The following is a 6,273-nucleotide window of genomic DNA, read 5'->3' as shown; positions in this document are numbered from 1 at the left end:
TGGCTGCCTTGGCTGTGGTCCCTTAGAAAGTCTTTTCAAATGAAGGAAACATAATTGTGGAGGGAACTTGCTAAGAACCATATAAATACACACACACACACACACACAGAGAGAGAGAGAGAGAGAGAGAGAGAGAGAGAGAGAGAGAGAGAGAGAGAGAATTTCATACATATAAACTGGATTTTGATCATACCCACTTTCAGCTCACCCACCTCAACTCCTCCTACACCAAGTAACTCACTTCAGTCTGTTCCATGCTGTTCTGTGCTTTGTTTGAGAGCCAGGGTTCTGCCTGCAGAGAAGTCTGCCTTCTGTTTCCCTTTGGAGCAGAAGTAAACAGAACAGATAAGGACTCTGTACAAGCTATTTAGGGACTGCTAAGGGCAGGCTGCTAATGTCCCACTGCTCTGCACGTAAGGAGGGGTCTTGGTCCTACTAACTTCTCATTCCTTTGGATAATTCCTAAGTTTTAGCTAGACTACAAAGTTTCTGCAAGTTAGTTTCAGCCAGAAAAATCAAGTGACCCAAGGGCATCATGTTCTCATTTAAAAATCTCTTCCACATCTTTCCTCCTAGGAGATGCTAAAAGGCAGGTAGACAGAGCCAGTGATTTCATCCCTGGTTTATACGTAAGAAGTTGGAACATGGAGAAGTGGTTTGCATATTACCATGCAGAATAGTGACTGCAAGTCGGTGCCAAGCAGCCTGGAGTGGAAGACAAAGTTCATTGCTAAGAATTCTCTAAACACAGCATGAATGGTATCCTTGATATGTGCCAGACGCTAGACACTTTAACTACATTTTCTCATGTAATACTCACATAAATCTATGAGGCTGGCATTGTTATTATCTCTGCTTTTAGATAAAATGGAAGGGAAGCTCAGATCCTTTAAAACCCTTGGCTACATTCTCTCAGCCAGATCCCTGGACTTCAAAGCTCTCTCTTTTTCCCATTGCACTGTAAAGCTGTTAGTCAGCTTTACAGTGTGGACGGATTCTAGGAATGCCCCCAGCAGCTTGCCCCAGATCAGAGAGTGCTGCTGAAAGATACCATTTGCTGCTTCCCGTCCTCCTGAGACCTAAGCTAGCTATCCAGCCTGTTTCAGCATAACAGCATCTGAATCCCATGTAAGCGTGGGCTTGCAGTACCTCCTCTCGCTCCTACCCCCATGCTGACATTTCTAGTCACTGTACCTAGTCGGGTGGGCCCAACCATCCTTTCACTTGAACGTGCTAGTAAGTGGGCTGAGGAAATATGATAGGTACCAGAGAGTCAGTGGATATGCGTACTTGGATAGTTGGCAAATGAGCCTTCTGCCACTCAGACCTTCAGCATCAGCTGAAGAATATCCTCATGAAGAGTTACTTAGTTGTAAGTCATTTGAATAACCACAGCAGAGAAATGCTCTTTCTCTGAGACAATTGCTGCCTACTGTGCTTCTAGGTTTTATTTCTTCTGTTTTGTTTTTCATAAAGAGGCTGTATAGGTTGAGCTGGCATTGAATTCTATGCAGAACAGCCTTCAATTGAACTCGGAGATTAGCCTGGCTCTGACTCCCAAATGCTGGAATTAAAGATATGTGCTGCCATGCCTGGCTTGTGTCCTTTTGAAAACTCCCTCTTTTATTCCTTCAGTTTCTTTCTTCTTTTCTGATTTCCTTCCACTTGATGCTGGAGCACAGATTTTTTTTTCCATCATTCTGATGCACAAAACAGTTTCACTGTGGCTTCCCAAGATCTCCCGTGTAGCACCATCACCAACAGGAAGGGCATGCTCTGTGGATAACAAATTCAGATCAAAAGAAGCCAAAAAAGAAATAAATATCCATCTCTGTGTATAAACTCACACACCGGTAGGCAAGAAATAGTCATTTTTTTTAGATACCTTAAAGTAACTTAATTATGACTCCCAGGCTTCCCATTCTAATAGGGAAGTTGAAAATCCCATGTCATTCATTATTGGGGTTTCTTCCTATTCAAGCACTGAAATGCAAGGAAGTTTGTGGTGTCCAGAAATTAAGGCAGTCTCCTAATCTCAAATCCGACAACCTCATTTTCCATGCCGACAGCAAGGAAAAAGGCAGGAGCCCCACATATTTAGGTTCTGCCTCCCTCTGAAAACCATGGAGCATTTCTTCCCCACTCAGGAACTGCTAAGAATTCCTACAACTCAAACACAGGATCTCTCCCCCACCCCCACCCGTGGGGATAGGAATGGTAGAGATGTTTCTTTTTCTCTCTCCGTGTCTCTCTCTGCTCCCCAAGGTCTCTTCCTTCACCCTTTTGCTTTTAGGGGTCTTTAGGCTGTTGTACAAAGGAAGATGAACTTGCTGCTTTCAGCTTTCAGCACTACAAAATTGTATTGCAAGAGCTCTATCAAATGGCTGGAGATTCAGATCAATAGTAGAGCACAAAGCTCTGAGTTCTCCTACAGGAATCCTCCCACCAAAATAACAACAACAACCACAACAAACAAACAAACCTGTTGGCCAGTAAGCTTGCTGGATGATCCCTGCCTGTAACCCAGGCGCTCAGAGGCAGAGACAAGAGGATCATTCAAGGACAGTGTGGGCTGTGTAGAAAGACCCTGATTCAAAAGACCAAAGCAAAACTGAAAACCAAACAAAAAATTAAGAAGTCTGTTGAGGACCTGTTTACTTCTGTTGAACAAGGCAGTGGGTAGTGAAGACATAGAGAGACAATAGGCATAATCATTAAGTATTTTTCTCTGGGAGATGGTGGCTGATGCCTTTAATCCCACCACTTGGGAGGCAGAGGCAGGCAGATCTCTGAGTTCAGGGCCAGCCTGGTCTACAGAGCAAGTTCCAGGACAGCCAGGCCTACACAGGAAAACCCTGTCTCAACAAACAAACAAACAAACAAATAAAAACTTAAGTGTTTTTCAAAAGATACCTTAATTACAAAGACTGGGGAAATAAAGGGTTTTCGCTAACCAAGAATTTAGGACATCAGAATTAGAGATTGCTTCACGTTGCCCCCTTTGGCGCTTGAGTCTCCTCTACACCATCTGTCCTATGTCTGCTTGCCTCCACTGGCACAGGTTACTGGAGAAACTTTCTTCTTCATTGACTTACCTTAATCCCTGGTGGCCACATAATTCTTCTGCTACCTACTCCTCTTTTCTGTATTTACAACTTTTGAAGCTCTGAAGGCAAAGGTAGTGCTGTTCTTCGTTCCAACAGATACTAAGGTGCCTCTGATGTGCCAGGTGTTGTTCTCGACTGTGGATGCAGTGATGAAAAAGAAAGAAAATGTTCCCTCAAAAACCTTGCTCTTGTCAGAGGAAACAATAAACAAAAGATGGAAATACACTAGTACAGTGGAGGAAATAAAATAAAATTGAGTATAAGACATGATAAGCACAGTTTTAAGTAAAATGGCCAGAGAAGACTCACTCAGCAGGTCATACCTGAGAGATGAGCTAAAGCTCTGGGGTAAGCTTAGATAACGTATTCTAGGAGTAAACACTAGTCCAGTGTTGCTGAAGCAGAGTGAATGAAGGCACAGGGATGGAGGTAAAATTACAGATATAGTTCTAGAGCCTGAGAATTTAAAAGGGCTTTACTGACATGGAAACAGCATAGTCTCAGACTATTCCTTTAGCTTTGTCTTGTTCTTCTCAGGCTACTATTACAAGATACCATTAACCAACTCATTTCTAAACAACTGAAGCTTATTTCTTACAGTTCTGAAGGCTACGTCATCCAAGATCAAAGCACCAGCAGATTTGATGTGTACTGGGGGCTGGCTCACTCTCTGACAGATGCTATCTTTTCAACTGTCCTCACATAGGGGGCAGAGGCAAGTCATCTCTACTGGGCCGCTTATAAAGGGGAGTAATTGCATTCATGAGGATGGAACACTCAGGACTTAGTCATGTTCTAACACCTCCCCTTTTAATAGTATTGTAGTTAGAACTAGGTTTCAGCACATGAATTTTAGGGCTATGTAAACATTGAGACTGTGGCAAGTTCTTCCCATTGCCTCATGTGCTCTGGGTCTTAGCCTTGCCCCATCTGGAATGCACTTAGGGTATTGTGATCTCCTTCCAGTGTAAGTCCCCAAAGAGAGCATGGTATCTAAGGGACTAGCTAACATAAAAAGAGGTGTTTAGAGCCATTGTGTTCCTAGATGTTCTGTTCTTAACACTGTTTCAAACCTGACCTCTTTTGTCTTTAGTATTGCCAATGCCTTTATTTGAATTTCATTGATTCGCCTCATATAAGGTGATACTCTGGTCTACAAAATGTATTCAGTTGTCTAGTTGTAGGCACTCTCAAAGAACTAGATTTCATGCTAAATCTACCTTGTGTTAGAATAAGAGTAAAAATGTGGTGAAAGTTCATGGCAATAATTATAGGATCATGAATTAATATCTGCTGTCCCTCTCTATTTCTGGCACTTAGATATTTCTCCAAGTAGATTTCTAGACCTTCCCAAGAAATGCTATAGATCATTCAGTTGTCTCCCAGTCTCAATTCCAACTAAGCATTTGATGTCAAGAGGTTGGCTAAAGTACAAAATATACCACCTGGTTGTGTATGGTGGCCTACATGGAGGAAATGGTAATTTACAATTGAACCAGGGAATGAGGAGGTTAAGTATGGAGGAAAAAGGACACAAGACATGTAACTATCAGGTAACTCCAGATCCAGGAAGGAGGCAGGAGCAGAAGCAGACAGCCTGAAGATGACTCCCCCCCCCTTTTACTAAACATAGATTCTTTTCTCATACAATATAATCTGAATGCAGTTTCCCCTCCCTCTACTCCTCCCAGTTCCTCCCCACCTCCCCTCCCATCTGGATCCACTCCCTTTCTGTCTCTCATTAGAAAAGAACAGGCTTCTAAGAGATAACAACAAAACACAATAAAATAAAATATAGTAAGATAAAACAAAAAACAAATATCATCACAACAAAGTAGGGCAAGGCAAACCAACAGAATGAAAAGAGCCCCAAAAGAAGGCACTAGAAATTAGAGACCTACTTGTTCACACACTCAAGAATGCCATAAAAATACTAAAGTGAAAGCTATAACATACATGCAGAGGACCTGGCACAGACCTGTACAGGCCTTGTGCATGCTGCTTCAGTCTCTGTGAGTTCCTATGAGCTTTGCTCAGTTGATTTAGAGGGTCTTGTTCTCTTGGTGTTCTCCATCCCCCCTGGCTCTTACACTTTTTCCACCACTTATTCCACAGGGTTCCCTGAGCTCTGAGGGGAGGGATTTGATGGAAAGATTCCCATTTAGAGCTGGGTGTTCCAAGGCCTGACTCTCCTTGTATAATGTCTGGCTATGGGTCTCAACACTGACATTTTTTTTTAGGAAAACTAAATAAAGTTTTAAAGGCCATCACAACAAGAAATAGTTAATTCTATTTATTTTAATGTACTAAGTATGAACATAAAACAAAGTTACTGAGCCCTTTTGTCATTATTCATTAAAATATGTAAGAGACTACATAGTATTATGAATTTTGGGATCTGATAGACCTGGATCTGTAGCATGAATCTTAAAGAGTCTTGTTAATAAAAACAAACCTGGAGCCAGGTATTGGGGTGAATGCTGGAAGATCAGAGAAGCAGAACAAGCCACAGCTTCCTCACCTTGCCAATTCCTCAGGTTTCCTCAGGAAATTCCTTAGAGGCTTCCTCAGACTGGAAGCCTCTAAGTCCTCATCCAGAATGAATCTCAGCTGAACTGCTTCTTGAAAGCCTGAAGCTTAACCAACCTAGTTCCTGGTTTTCACACCTTATATACCTTTCTGCTATCTGCCCTCACTTCCTGGGATTAAAGGTTCACTTTCCGGGATTAAAGGTGTGTGTCACCATGCCTGGCTGTTTCCTATGTGGCCTTGAACTCGCAGAGATCCAGACGGATTTCTGCCTCTGAAATGCTAGGATTAAAGGCGTGAGTGCCACCATTTTCTAGCCTCTGTATCTAGCCTCTGTATCTAGTGGCTGTTCTGTTCTCTGACCCCAGACAAGTTTATTAGGGTGCACAATTATTTGGGGTCACAATACCACCACATGGATCCTATAGATGACTTTAAAACCTACCAACAATATAACCTTGGATAAATTAGACCTGTGAGCCTTGGTGTCCTAATCTATAAAATATGAGAAATGATTTGTATCTTGTTATATGGACTAGCAACAATGTATAAAAAGTCTCTCTTTCTACTACCTAGCCCACATACTACGGGTCAAATCTTAGTTATCATTGTGGCTCCCGTTCTTGATATATAGGCT

The sequence above is a fragment of the Peromyscus californicus genome, unplaced genomic scaffold (assembly GCF_007827085.1).
Source record: "Peromyscus californicus insignis strain IS unplaced genomic scaffold, ASM782708v3 Scaffold_10__1_contigs__length_136768540, whole genome shotgun sequence".
Lineage (NCBI taxonomy): Eukaryota > Metazoa > Chordata > Mammalia > Rodentia > Cricetidae > Peromyscus > Peromyscus californicus.
Note: the sequence above shows the minus strand (reverse complement) of the source record.